We start from the raw sequence: 15821 nt of genomic DNA on the forward strand, positions 1-15821 counted from the left end.
AAAAGTTAAAAAAATCAAATTGTGTCATCCTAAAATATGTCAGGTTTAGAAATGTTACTTCTTCACTCATGTCCTGTGCCATAAAATTTGATTTATTTTAGGACAGGCAAAGTAAAATATAGTACAAAAATCTCACTGAGCTAGCCTATCTAAAGAGACTTTGCTGCCATGCTTTTCCAACTTGCTTGCATTTTCTAATCTATCACTACCTTAATGCAAAGGATGTACTGGGAGACAAGCTTCCTGGTAGAAGCAAGAATTAAATCAGTTTCCATCACCTTCATGCAAGTTGCAAAGTAAATGGAGGAAGGTAATTAAAATTCAGCTCTTATAAAGCAGGAGAGCTTCTATCACATGCAACAATCCCAGCAGCCACGAGGCTCCTGCATTCCTATGGTGGATATTCACATTATTTTTAGCTTGATTCTGTCAGGGTTGCGTGTCAGTTGGTAGAAAGCCTCTCAGTTCTCCATCCTGCACTGTGTTGACGAGAACTTATGAGACTGGGTACAGAAGTGGTCTCTCTTTTGCTTCCTTTCTCATTTAGGGTAAGTACCCCAGATTTTAAGTTTAAAAGAAATTGAATGAATTCTTGTTAATAAAGCCAAAGGACTGTATCTAGTGCAAGGGGAGATGGTAAGGCTGTGTCACAGAGATTTGGCAATTAATTTGGTGATTAATTAATTCTTTAGCTTTTATTGCATTACTACACTGCCTTCAGAAATAAAATAAAAAGATGCCAAAATGCTTAAAAAGAATTTAGAACCTGAGCTCCCTTGACAAGTAAGCTGGTATGTCTGGATTGCCTCAGATTAACGATGTGCCCTTCACCCACCCCTGGTATTCTGTAAGTGTCAGGGTAGGAGACCTCTGAGCAGCCCCAGAGATATTCTCTTGCTGTGGAATGCAAGTTGGAAGTTGGGTGTTGCACTCCTGGAACTATGTAAAACAGCCCAGCTGAACAGCCTGGTGGCCACTGTGGACTGGCAGGGTTTGTTTTCCCAAACACCTATTGTTTAGCTTCAGCAAATCTCTTCCCTGTCTGGGTTGACACACGAGCAATGATGTGTGTGACGTGCTCCAGGGAGAGCTGCTTGTCCCTTTCTGAGAGCTGGCTCCTCCCAAAGCCTTCAGAGAAGCAGGGACAAATCCTTCTCCTCACCTCACTTCAACTCCTTAGACTCCACACAGTTGATGCTTTCAGATGTAAACTGAAATCTGAATTTGTCTCGACATATAGAGTTCTGATTTTATGGAGAGTCTTCCTTCAGTTAAAATTCAAGTTGCAACATAGCAAAATTCAAATTGCAACCAGGTTATTATTTAGGATAACCTTGCCAGCTGCTTCTTCTCTTTGGCTGTTTGTAGAGCCATTCTCACTCCATCCCACTTTTCAGTCAGGATCTGAGGAGGCTTTCCCTGGTATCACAATGATGGTACAGAAGTTGTTGTTACCCAGCCCCTGTGTTCAGTAAAGAGATGGCCATTCAATGAAATACAAAAAAACCCTTCAGAATCCTCTTGGCATTGCACTGCCAAATAAGACAGGTTCATTGTTTTACAATTTCTTTTCCTCATAGCAATTTTTTTTATATTTGGTGATTTAGGGAAGTATCGTTTTCTGATGAGAAGACTGTATTTAATTGTGATTTCTCTTTTTAAATGGAAATCCCCAAAGAACCTACTAGGTAAGAGAATAAAGAAATGAAACCTCTTTCTCTTTGTTTTTTTTTTTTTTTTTTTTTTTTTTTTTTTTTTTTTTTTTTTTTTTATTGGGAAATTTCCACCTCTTCTGTGAAGTAGCCCTTAAAGGCAACAGGAGAATGGACTTTAAAATTTGTCTTCTAGTTCTTTTTGGTTGTAATTATTACAGAGATAGGAAGGCTAAATCTCAGTGGTATCAGTAGCTATAGAAGAGGCCAAATATCTGATATCAGGTACCATGTGGTTCATCAGAAAGTTGAGAAACCTGGCAATTTTCAAAGCCTTGGATCTCTGTGGTTTTGCACTTGGCCTGAAGGATCCCTTACTTCTTACCCAAAGCAGTGGAAATCTCCCAGACCTAAAGCTTGTTACAAGATTTCTACCATTTAGAGATGCAGTATTGGCATCTACCTCTCAATCTTTGCCAAAATCTCGACTACTTTGTGCACTTTCTGTTCTGAGAGTTGCCCTTTACTTCTGCTTCATTCTGGGATGGAGCCCCAGCCTCACAAACTGAGCAGCCCTTCCCCAGCTGGCTCCTGCCTTTGGCTCTTCTCAGCAGCCTGGTGGCAACCTCAGGCCCCAATTCCCTCTCCTTCTCACAGATAAACCTTCAGAAGTCATCCTGCTGACCTCAGCTCCATTGCAGCAGTATTAAAAAGGAGAGAATCAGAAGTTAAGTACATGTGCATTTCTGAAGTAGCCCACACTGAGCTTGGAGGAAGCATCTGAGTGCCACAAACCACGTGGTGCAGGTAGTGACAGTGGCTTTTACTTTCACAAAGAAAGTACCCCTGCCACGGGTAAAGTTCTTTAGAAGAGAAATGCTCTATCACCATAAACTGAGGTTAACCATGCCTTTTGTTCTGGAAATTTTGTGAATAATATCTGAAGATAATTTGATTTCACAAAACAGATAAATTGATCACATACTTCTCAGCAATCTTTTACATAGGTTTTGGTGTGGGATGTGTAGTAATTGTTTTCCAAGCTCTTCTGTACCAAGAAACAAGGAAGTGATTCCTTTCCAAGTAAGCAAAATGGCACTAAACAGAAGTATCTGCAATTTCACAGAATAAAGAACATATTGCTCATATCATTAGATTTTTAAAAATAGAAATAACAATGATATTTATTTGCTAAGTCCACCTTGAACTCTTCAGGTTCATGCCATAAGGGCCTTGAGGCTGGTCTGATGCTGCCGTAGCTGCCCATCTCCTGTCACCCTGCTCCTGCCTCCCCCCTTGCTGCAGGGGCTTGGCTCACTGCAGGTGTATTTCTGGAGGCAATCCACATGAGCCCGTGCTGTGCAGCTGCTGTTCCTTATTTAAGCTGTACCTGGGGGGACAGTCTGCCACCAGACACAACTGATCAGAAGCATCTTTTGCAACACATGGGGCCAAGGCTGGGTTGAGCCCCCCAAAATCAATGAGTGCACAGCTGAAGGAGGGGTTTGTAGTGAAGCCTTGGCTTTAGTGTGGTTATTTCATTTATTAGAGGAAAATTATGAGACTTAAAGTTCTCTGTGCTCTGACCCTCCAAGCTTCTCTGCAGATCAACTCTGAATAAGCTGGAATGAAACAGAGGTCTTGAAATAACCTTAGCAAAATCAAACAGGAAAACCAAAATAAATTATCTCCAAGTAATACAAAAATGTCCAGAACATGATTAATACCTCCTGTGAAGGATGAGACACGGTGCCATTGGACACAGTAGCTCAATTTCTGGTTTATGGACAGCAGCTGTACTCCAGGCTATGTGGGATGAGCTTGTGCTGAGGACCCACAATGTACCTTGACAGAAAAGGTGCAGGCAATTACTGCTCTCCAAAGCAGTTTAACAGCAATCACTGAGTGCTGCTACAAAACTGCAAGCCTGGTAGCAAAAAAGGATGTTGATAAAGAAATTCAGTGTCTGCCCTGGTCACCTTATTTGACCTTTCTCAAAGTGAGACTGAGCTCAGGAAGTGCAGGCTGGAGTTTGATATGAAATGCTTGAGACAGGAGGGATTTAGGGAAGGATTACAACTCAAGTAAAACACACAGCAGCAGTTTAACCTGCCTGGGTAATTCTCTAACTGCTTCCACCTGCTTGCCATGAAAGTTTGTGGGGGTCTGACCACTTTGTACATCCATCAGTGAACATCTGCCAGCAAACTCTATCAGGACAGAAAGAAGAGTTACACCAGACACAGAGGAAGCAGGAAGGCAGATCTTGCTGGGGAGGCCAAACAGAAATTTAGATGAGCAAAGGTGTTCCTTTCCATGTTGGATGTTAGGAAATGTGAAATCAACAGGAAAAGATTACTGAAGATTTTACAATATACTTCCTTGCCCTAATAATCCCAGGTAGGTGCAGTCTAAAGATGTGAAAGCAAGCTTAGTTCTCAAAGTCCCTTCAGTCCCTTCAACCCTGCCATTCCTCCTTCCCAAGCACAGATGGGAAAAAACTCCACAGCTTTTTATTGTAGACTAATGCCATTTGCACAGATAAACAGGACCTGTGCAGTCATTCTGACTGTCCTGTAACAGTCACAGATGGAAATTAAACAACAGTGATCAGGCAGCAGCATGTTTACAGAGGGGCACTAGAGCAACAGGGGATGGACATTGCTCATCTTTGCAGGTTCAGCTCTAAGCAAAGCTGCTGAAAGCCCTGGTCTGCATCCCAGCCAGCCTGAGGTGAGGGCTGTGGGCACACCTGGCATGATGGCAGAGCTCAGGCATGAAGGAGGAAAATTCCTGAGTGTGCCTGCATGGGTCAGTGTGTCCCAGTGCTGTGAGGACACTCACAGGGCAGGGAGGGGAGGCAGATGGAGTAGGAACAGCTCAGTGGATGCTCTCTGTTGGCTCAAGCACCTCCAGATGCTGGCATAGACTGCCCTATTGCACTCCTCTGGCACCCAGCTGACATGGCCAAATATGGTCATTTATGGCAGATTTCCCTGTTTAATTTTGTTAATGTTTATTTTAATACATAATGCTGGGGCTGGATTAAGGAACTCAGGGACTAAAGTACTCGCTGCTAACATGTCACAGTATGGTCAGGTGGTGTTTTCCCACTGCATTGTAATTCTGAACAAATGAGGTCATGGGAAAAAATAGGAGGATAGCTGCAACCTATTCACAATTTAACTCCTTCAAAGCAAGGAGCCAGTTGGGCAGATGGACTTTGTGATATGAATATTTCTGTGGAAGTGCTGACAGCTCTTGCAATAGCTTCCTCAGTTTTGCAAGCCCTTTTGCTAACGCTCTGTCTCCTGGAATCAGGAACTAGACTGAAGATAGGCAGATTTTTATTTTTTTTTCCATCACAAATGCAGAGAAAAACCTTGCAATTTTGGTAATACTCAGAAAACAGAATAACAGAATATATGGTGAAACAACCTATAAGAAGACAATCTGCCATTTAGAAAAATAATTTTAATTGCATTTATTTTGGATCCCTTCTGAAGTAGAATGAAGATGGAGAAATAAATCTGTGGTACAGACTGAGGTGAGAAAGATGAGATCCTTCACTTCATAGCTAAAATTAATAAACTGGTGCATGTGCTGGTATACCTGACCCCGACTTCCAAGATAAAGACATTTATTTGTGTAGCACTTGCAGATTTTCCTGGGAGGTTTTCAAGTTTGGGCTGGATGAAGCTGTGAGTGACTTGGCTTGACCTCATTGTCCTGGTTTCAGCAGGATTTTGGGCCAGAGATCTCCTGCTGTCCCTGCCAGCCTGAGGGATCCCACAAGTGACGCTGGGCCAGGCTGTGGGTGAGCTGAAGGGCAGACAGTTCTCAGAAGGGATGTCTCAGTAGGGCAGCAAAAGCACTTCCAATTCTCTAAGGTCCAGGTTCTTGAAGAAATACTGCTAAGATTCACAGAGGGATAATGGTGAAAAATAAACAAAACATATATTTTCTAATATTTCGCCTGTGATCTCCCCAGAACCCATAACCTTCCTTTCTTCAGCTTCTCACTTTGTGCACAGGGGAAGACAGAATGTGCTCAGTTTATTTAATCAGTGCAGATTTGCACTCAACTCCTATCAGGTACTTGAACATACTTGAAAAGGCCCAGTAATGCCCCCCAGGGGTAATTCTATGCCCCTAGGCATATTGGAGAGCTGATCTTGCTGCAGGCTGAAATAGACTTCATCCTGTGCCATCAATAACACTGCAGTGCTCCTGGACTCTTGTTGCACAGATATTGAAGGGAATTTTCAGCTGGCATGGGACAATCCAAGGAGTAAATGTACATTCCACCCTTCCCAAGTCAAACCTCTCAAAACAATCTCTGGCTCATCAGACTGCAGGCAGAAGGGCCCATCAGAAAGTATATTTGGTTACTTCTGTTCTCACTGTAATGGTACCACAGCTCTTTTTAAAATGGTCACTTTAAACAATGTAGTTGGCCTCCTTCAGTGCAAGCCCTGCAACATCCAATACCAGAAAGAAGGTTTCTGTAAACTAAGGCATGAAAGCAGGGTAGGACTATTTATAGCTTTGATTTCCTCTGAATAGATGAGAGGCTGAACCTGACATTACAGAGTGAAAAGATCAAGGTGGTGCTTTTTTGGGGGTTTTGGGTTGTGTGTGGGTGTTTTTGATAACCCATTCTGGCATTCAGCGATACAGCAAAGAGAGGACTGACTTGGCAGCCTCCTCATGAACTGCCCTGGAGACTTGTCTTCCAGTCAGAAAGGTCATTCAGCTTCTTCAAGTGCACTACAGAATATGACTTTACTGAATAGATATTGTCCCAGCAACTGAATATATGTTGTCCCAGCAACCAGTGGAGGTCCTGCAGCCCCATGAGGACAATGAAGTAGGTGGGAAAGGGCATGGGCCCTCTCCTGAGGAGAAAGAGTCAGGTTTATGTGAGCTCAGACTGTAACTCTGTGCTGCCACAGGAAGGGCTCCTGCCATTCCCCATTGCCAGCAGCCCATGTCCCTGCCCTGCAGCCCCTCTGCTCCCTGGCTTTCTCTGCCTTGTGCAGGTTCTGGGTGGGAAGGAGGGAAATGTGAATGCCGGGTGTGAAAGCAGGACAGTGTGGGGGGAAATGCTTCCTTGGAGGTGTCACCATATACTGGGTTGTGTGGAATAAAGTCTGGAATGGAGATTAAAGAGTGGTAAAGGGCTGAGGGGCTACAGGTAACTTTGGGAAGGGTTGGTGCAGACTGGAGAGAGAGGTCAGAACCAGTTGGAAGGGGCAGCAAGGATGGGGCACATCCTGTAGTGCTGAATGATTGTATGAGCCTCCAGTGTGCTCCAGGCTGGCCACAGAGGCAGGAGCCATCAGAGCTGCCTCGTGGTGCCAGGAGAGGAGGCTGCAGGCAGGGCAAAAGCACTGCTGGGATGGGTGGGAGGTCAATGCAAAACTGTGGCCAAATTGCCCCATAGCAGCCAATCTTCCCTAGGCAGAGCATTGCTGGCAGCAGGATGGGGAGCTGACCTTTCCCTTCCCTGCCAAGATGAATTCAGCTGACTTTTCCAAAGGAAGGCACCAATTTTACAGGCTGAGGGCTGAGGCACAGGCTGCTGAAAGGGCTTGGCCAGCTGTGCATCACCAGCCCTGAGCAAGCCCATCCTGGCCATGACTGTATTTACTGGGCTGCAGAGAGACCTTTTGCTTGCTGAGCTCTTGACTGAGGTATCAACACAGCTATTCAGACTTCTTTTGCGTGCTTTTTGTACAGCCTGACAGGCAGTTCAGCTGCTGTAGAGTGGAGAGTCAATTTTTCCAATCTACTTAAGAGGAATGTTTTCCTTTATTGTTGCATGATGGAGCGTGTGATTGAAGCAAAGCAAGAATCTGTTGTCAGCTCTGGGCCTGACAAGCCTGAAAAAAGTAGAAATTTGCTGGAAAAAATAACAAGTTATCAACACATGGGACAGAAGATCCCTCTTCCCTTCTTTCCCCAAAACTGTCTGATTCCATCTCAATTAAGCAAATGATACATTGCAGCAGCAAAATTTGTCCAAGACTGCTTTTTTTTCAAGGATTAGCAAATTGATGAGTAAAAGTTTGTGTATTTTTAGCAGGGGAGACTGGAAAAGCTGAATATGTAGTTAACCTTCAGGTTCACATTTTAAGGAGTTTAACTGCATTTAAGGAGGCCTCTGGGCAGACACCTTGCCATTTAGGAGGGTAGACTGATAAATGTTGTCACTTTACATAGTTCCTGTTGCTGCCTGTGAGATACAGAGCTACCCTAGTTATCTTCAGATGAGCCTCTCTCAGACATGGATAACAATCTGCCTGCATCACCCAGGGCTCTGCATGGGCTTATTTCCCCTGTTTATCATTAACAGGAAAAGTCTGCTATCACCTACACAACTTCTTGGCATGGAAAAGCTCCCACTGAGCAAGTCAGCTCCATGGGATAACTGGGCAGCTCTGCCCCATCCCTGACCTCCAGCTCTGGAACTCATCTGCCTCCACAGGCAGTACCAGACCAAAGGCCAGCTCCATCTGGGCTGTAATGAGGGCATAGGAGACATTATCTTTGTCTAGTCTGCTGCCTGTGGTTTGATTGGAGATAAGACACTGAATGATGTCTAGTCCCCTAAGGATGTCTAACCTAGACATCTTCTCGAGGTCAGTCTGGCTGCCAAGGATGAGTTCTCCATTACCCACATCACTGTTAACCCTGAAAAGTGGGTTAGAGTCAAGGAGTTCCCCTTCAGGAGATACTCTGAGCTAGGAGCCCAGAATTTTGGTTTGGCAAGAGCAGTGACCACGGGCCTGGGGATATTGTAAAACATCGTATGAGGACACATTTTATAACCTCTTGTGCAAGTCCATAATTTCTCTCCTAAATGCAGATGTGCACAAGGAAAGCAGAAAGCCTCACCAAGTCCTTCTCATTTGAGCTGAGTTCCACACCACTTTGACACACTGCTTAATTTAAAACATTAAATACTTGTGCAGCTGCTTTTTCAAGATTGAACAGTGCCAGGCTTCTCTGTGATTTACAAGTTGTTTTGGAAACATTCTGGTTGCTTATAATGGGTAGCTTTATTCTTTTTTTTTTTTTTTAACTCTCATCCTGAACAGTTGCCTCCCATCTCTCCATACAAATACTTTCATTTTTACTCTAAGCTTTAAACCGATGGGATTGTAGGGAAAGCATTTTGGAAAGAAGCCCTTGGGGTCTTGTTAGCTTTGTTAATCCTTACTTTGGCTTTTTTTTTTTTCCTTCTTTTTCACTCCCAAGAGGCAAAATGCAAAATCTGTGTGTAATCAGAACTGGAGACTATGCGTGCTGTTCTAGGATAATATTGTCTTACCCTGCTCTGCTTAGCTCCTTGAACACAACCCAAAAAGCTTACTGGCTTTAGAACAGCACTCTAAATCAGTACCCATAATACAAGTGCCCTTGTCTCAGGGGCTAAACTGAAACAAATTATATTTTTTTATCCTTGGACAGTGCTATCTAAAGATCTCATAGAGCTGAATAAACATGACTTTAGATTTGTAAATGAGGTAAATGAGATACTGTTTGAAGTGAAATGAGGGCATTAAGGACCTCACTCTTTGACCCTTGAGTAGGACCCTCACAGTCAGTGACAGTGCAATCTATCCCACTCAGAAGCAGGAAACAAAAGAAAACAACCTGTTTTCACCTGGTTGTCACCTAGGTGGGATTGCAGCTCTAGGAAGCAGAAGTGTATTATTTTTCCTTTTTTTGTCCACCCTATTGACCTCTGCCATTTCAAAGTGGGTTATTCCCCTTCATCAGTCATCCTTGGAAGTGATCTTGCTTGTAAAGGCTTTTCTTCCTGGAAGTCTCTCTTGCAGAATGTGATTCTGAATACTGAATGTCTTCCCTTAAAACACTTGGCAAACTTCCTTTTTCTGTATGATTAACCTCAGCACTATGGCATTTCACATTGTATCTTAGAGCCAGAGAAATAAAATTTTCTCCCAAGTAAATGGAGAAAAACATTTTTTAATAAAATACATCTGTATGATAGCATGCATTTTTCACATAAGGATTGATTCTCAAGAGTTATCCATAGGACCTGGAGACTGTTGCTAAGAACTAAATCCCCAGAATTTCAAATCATAGCACTGTTTCCTGTTCCATGAGGCACAGGGGAGACCCTTTATATATCTGAATGCTTCACAAGGTTTTACCAAGGAAATTTGCCTTTTGAGAGTAACTTACAAGTATCTATACCAAGTTTGTCTTGTCAGCCATGGCCTCAGCCCTGACAGTTTTAGTGGGCAGCTGGGCAGCATAAATCCTGTACTGCCACTGTAATGTATGAGGGGATGCTGAATGACCAGCAAAAATGTGACTTCTCCAGCAATGATCCCAACTCTTACTCAGCTGCTTAGTGCAGGGTCCACATTGATTGAATATGTTATCCCACTCTCCTGAGTATCCCCCTCAGAACTCAGTATTTCAGAAAGGCCATGTTCCCTACCTTATTCCTGCAAAAGCAGACCCTCTGTGGCTGCATCTAGAACTTCGGCTGGATCTCATATTGACATCTGGTCCTGGGAATTCCCCTGGGAAGAAGTCCTGGATTTCCTCTGGCTGAAGAAATGCTGGAATTTCCACATTATTCCATACCTGGAAAGGGGATATGGGGTTGAGGACCTAACAAGTAAGGCAAGGGCTCTGAAACAGAAGAGCGGCTCTCCAACATGTGCTCTGCTCTTAGTCCCTGAAATAGCTGGCAGTGCTATCCACATGGATACCTTTTAGGAAAGCACTGAGGAGCTGTGACACTTTTCTTTTAGCTGAGTTGGCTGTACTTGGAGTACCTGTGAGAGGCACCCCCTCACCCTGCTGAAGCTGATGGCAATGAGGAGGAAGCAGAGCAGCAAAATGCCTGTAACATATTCCTGCTTGAGCATCCTGCAGCAGAGACAACGAGACCAGGCAGCACTGGGATTTTAAACTGAATTAAAGGCATTAAACCTCAGTGCACACCAAGGTGCTGCCCATCTGCCTGGGTGAATGTGGATGAGCCAAAACACAGTGGAGTGGTCCAGACCCCTGTGGCTGTTAGGTGTGGGGACAGCTCCTTATCTTAGCAGCAGAACATGCACACAGGGTAGAGGGGAACTGTCATCTACTGCTTCTTTCATCTACAGAGTGACCCTTCTATGCAGCTCCAGCCTGAGAAGAGTACAAAAGCCTGTGATTCCATCTTCTTTAATGACACTTTGTTCAGCACAACATAATTATACTTAGTGAAGAACATAGTTTAAAAATAGATTTCTCTTATACTCTACAACCAAGCTCATTAACACTTTATCACTTTCATAATTCATTAGTTCCAATTTCCCTGGAACTGCCATGAACAGTGATTTTTTTTTCATCATGGCCAGAAAGATTAAACTCTGTAGGAAACCATAAAATTGAAATCTTTTGAAAAAGCAGGAGTTGGATGCACAACAGGAGACTCAGGCAGAAGTTCAAACGGGGAAAGTTTCAGCCCTTCCTTGATGAGGAAAAAGACCAGAAACAACTGGTAGTTAAGTAAAGCACACTAGGAAAGACAAGAAAGACAAAAAAGACATAGGTTGACCAGGACAGTCTAGAATTGTGCAACCAAAACTGAAACTACAGCTTTGAAATCATGTGGAAGAAGCAGAGGCATCAGGTTATAGAATAAATAAAAAGGCCTTGAGAAGAGAAAAAAGATAAACAGTGTCAGTATTTTACAAAAACACTGCACTAGAAGGCCATATACTACCATCCACAAGGTCATCAAGAAATAACACAAGAAACAATGCTAGAGACAGATACCAGGAACCTCCCAACAGAGATGTTGCAGAAAAGTACCTTAAACACACTAAGGACTTCTGCCAATGAGGGCTAAATTTCCCTCCTTTAGAACCATCCAGCTGAGGATCTTTCTCTTAAAACCACCAGGAGCCAATTGCATGAATAAGGGTCAGAACTGGGGAACTGGAACAATAACCAGAAGGAATTCCATCACACTGTCACACATTTCTGCCAAGCACAGCAGGTAGGACAAGCACAGTGAATGGTGACAGACACAACAGCCTCAGCCTTGGGGCTGCAGCAGTCACTGTAACACTCCATTAAAACACCCAGGGCTCCTTCCCCAGTGGCAGGAAACTGCTAAGCTGCTAACCTGAACTGTCAGGGTCTGGCAGGAAGGATTTTGGTAGCCTCTGCCTTGGAGTGATGCTCAGAGCAAGGTTTACTCACTGAGGGTAGAACAGCAGCAAAGCTGGCCTGTGCTGCTGACTGCAAAGGTCATGGCAACTGTGGTGTCAAACCAGAGATTTATACCAAAGGAGAAAAACACCTCTCGTTAGGACACTCTGGATTTATAATCTGAAAATAGAAAACTGGAATCACACCTGTAATGATAAATCTCTCAGTTTCCCAGAATCTGGAAGATTGAGAACATCCAGGCAGGACTTCTGAGGATGGCTGTTTTCTCAGTAGTCCTCTGTCAACATAAGGAATTTGTGTCTTTGAATTCAGATGTCTCTGAAGGACTACACAGATACCAAAAACAAATGAAAAACCAAGTGGATAGCACTTACAGTGCCACTAGAGAAGAAGAAGAAGCTGAAGTAATTGAGTCCCATGAGCCTGTGCAAGCAACAAGATGGAAATTGGCTTGGTTTGTCCATGTAACCAGAACAATGGAACTAGCAAACACAATTCTGTGGGGAAAAAATTGGAGAGGAAAGGAAGGCAGAATACTCAGGGACAGTGTGACTCAAAGACATCTGCAGCTGGATGGAGAAGTGATGGGGAGAGCCAAAGAGTAAAGGGAACATGAATTCAGATTGGAGTCAGTGCCTAAAGATGATATTCTTCAGACCATGCTGGTGTTTGGAAGAGGAAGATGGGACAATCATAAATATGTATAACAGTGCATAACCTGGCCATGTTCTGCTCATTTACTGAGTTGCCAAAGGACACAAAAACAGAGTACAGTCCCCAAGGAACCACTAATTCATGTTGGTATTGCTTCTGTCACCCATAAGAAAAATTCAATTAATTCTTATCTCTTTGTTTCAGACTACTCAAAATTGCCCACTGATCTACACATTTCCCCTTTTATTTCCTGAAGGTGACATTTTTCAATGGGCTTCTAAATATCAGGTAAAACTCGATATGCTGTGGCAATATGTTTGGCTCACAGAACCCATCCTATTTTTCTCTTGCTTTTGATCATATCCTTGACATTCAGGCACTGTTATGGTGAGATGTAGATATTTCCTTGCTCTTAAGGTGCCTTGGATCTAGTTTTACAAGCCCCAGAAAGGTGAATTTTTTCTCTGCACTTTTCATCAGGATTACAGCAGTGTGGCAGATGTCTGCTTGTAGATTCTGCTAAAGTCATGAGTTCCTATAAATGGCAGCATCACGATCCCTCCCTGAGCAGCAGTTCTCATGTCAGTGAAATATCCCCAGCTACCCACAACACACCCACAGCCAGAGAAAATCACCTCTTCCTGATTGTCTTCTCAGAGCAGAGAGCCTTGAAGGCAGCAATGGCTCTGGGGGGCAGAAATATTGTCCCCAACAGTCAGCAAAGCACTTTTAGCTGTTCAAGATTGCTATTTTCTGCATCTTTCCAAGAATCAGAAGCGTGCAGCAGGATGCACATAATGATCTCCACAGGTGAATGGCAACCATTCCCACAAGACAGGTTCCTGTATCAAACCCATCATCTGCCATCCAAAAGAAAAGTTCTGCTTATCAGTGACGTCTGCTGGTGTCAGCAGGTGTCTAGAAAAAAAAAAACAGGTGAAGAGAAAAGTGTTACATTTTCTCCCAAGGAAGATGCTCCCCTCAGGAGTTTGCAAGGCAGAATTTCCCCATGGGTGCTGTGCTGGGAGCAGATCCAAGTAGCCATGGCAACCCTGTGCAGGCTGCTTGACTCGGCCACTGCTCAGAATAAATTCTGGGCCGAGCATTGGTCCTCATGGTGCGGCTACCTCGAGTAATGACACATCTAAAGCACTATTCTTACTATTCTTCCATCTGTTCTTACTTGTTTGCAGGCTGCCCAGAAATGTCCCAGGAGAGCTGTGGGTCTCTGTATGATGAATTCCAGCCTGCTGAGAAATATGCTTGGTTTTGTTACCTTCTGTGACCTCCCAGAGCAGGGACAGTCCTATTTATATATACCACCTGCTGAAAACTTCTGTCCTTGAGCTTCAGCAGCTTTTTGTACCTAGTCTTCTTTAGCAGTATAATTCCTGGTGATTTGTGGTGTTTTATGCGATTTAACTGTACATGTGAGGAGAAGCAGCTATGCAGTGGCAAGGCACTTATATGTGGAAACTCCTGACACAGAGGCACTCAGACTAATATATTTCTTTGCCTGACATTCAAGCTCCCTAGTGGCAGAGCTTCCTGGCACAGAAACAATCCATAGTCCCAATCCAAGCAATTTGCTCATATATGTGAGCATGTACAGGTGCAGCCTGGTCTGTTATGGATACCTGCAACTCAGAATGCCAAAGTGAGCATGTAGTTCTTGACAGAAAAAAAAAAAAAAAAAAAACAAAAAACAAAAAAACTCCCTTAAAATCATCATCTGTACAAAGGGCTTTATTTAATAGCTGGATATTCAAGCAAATTCAGACTCTTGGGTGTTGGTTCATTTTCCAGAGCAGGACTGGGTTTTGTCTTTATTTTTGTTTCCTGTGTCAGAACTGCAAAGCAGATGGGTTTCAAACTACAGAAATTATTCATCGTAGATGTTTAATGAAAATCCCTGACTGAAATATGATTCTTACTATGGAAAAAGAAAAAACTTGCCAAACATGATTTTTCCAGTTGTGAGAGAAGAGTAAGGGAAAGGGATTGTTTTGCTTGAAGTACATTTTAAATTACACATTGCAGTCTGGTATGGGTGCAGACACTGAGGTTAAACTGTTCCTGCTGATCCAACATAAGCTGATGCTAGGAATGACTGTTGAGAATTACATGGTCTTTGTCTCTATAAAAAATGCCTACATTGGAGTAGTCAGCCCAAAATAACAACCTGCTGGGCCTGGGCTAGAACAAAGGGAGAAGTAAAAGGAGGAAATGCCTGGTTTGGGGAATGAGATATGAACCTGAACAAGAGACAATCTTGAGCATTTCCTTGCAGGGGGATGGTCTGCTGGCTGGAAAACAAGGGGCAGGGCACGGAGGAGAGGGAGAGGAGACCAGGGGGATGTGTCCTTCCTGCAGGTGCTGGAGGCCCTTCTTTGCAGGAGAGCAAGCCCCAGGCAGGGCAGGGGCTCACAGGGCTGTGAGTCACGGCTGGCTGAGGAAGCTGAGTCACAACAGCTGAGCTTTGAGTCCCCAGCTCTGACCTGTGGCCTGGAACAGTGTGAAGAAGATGCACAGTGCCTGTGGGCAGTGCCATGGGGGTGGCAGCTGGTGCTGCTCCCCAGGGACTCCTGGCAGGCTCCTGGGGCAGCTCTGGAGTGCAGCTTTGAGATGGTTCTTTCCCACCGGTAACTGGGCATGCCTGAGACTCCACTGCTGATTTCCTCACCCTTGTCAATGTCTGTAGTGGGGCTGTGTTGTGTGCAAACAGGCATAGAGTTTGTGAGGCTGTAAGGCTGAAGCAAAGATGGACACATCTCTCCTGCAGATCCAAGTCTTTCTGCCTCGGGTTATCAGTCAGTGAAACTTTCTCCACTGGTCAGTGAGTTTTCTCCAGTTTAAAAGCCAAAAGCTCTGTAGTAACGTGAGATTTGGGCTACACAATGCCCAAATGCATGTCTTTATAAAGAAGGTCATCTTAAAGAAATCTGCAATATGGTCGATTGTATTTTGCCACTTAAAGGGGAGTGCAGTCACTGAATAACACCATGGGAGGGAGAAGACGGAAGAGATACAAATAAGCTGTGCTCACACTGCCTGTGTGACCAGGTCAGAGCCCACACACACAGTAATGAAAGAGTCATTTCTATTTTTTGTTTCTTCAAAGCACTTTGTCCATCCAGACCAAACCAGATTCCAGCATGGAGAGTCTCAAGGTCAGCCCTGTATGTATTGCAGATATGCACATCCTTGGACACAGATGGGCTTGTAAGGATCCCTTTGGAAGTGAGCTGGGAGGTTTCTTTCTTCCCATTGTTTCTGTTAGTGTCAAACACTTGGATATTTTGA

At 43.9% G+C, this 15821-nt stretch overlaps 1 protein-coding gene across 1 annotated transcript in view; it reads left to right on the top strand.

Annotated features, from left to right (window-relative positions):
* The window catches only part of LOC131084961 (ras and Rab interactor 3-like), a 153955-nt gene that overhangs the window by 112602 nt on the left and 25532 nt on the right, over positions 1–15821 (top strand). The window lies entirely within an intron of this gene.

This window comes from Melospiza georgiana, chromosome 6 (assembly GCF_028018845.1).
Source record: "Melospiza georgiana isolate bMelGeo1 chromosome 6, bMelGeo1.pri, whole genome shotgun sequence".
Lineage (NCBI taxonomy): Eukaryota > Metazoa > Chordata > Aves > Passeriformes > Passerellidae > Melospiza > Melospiza georgiana.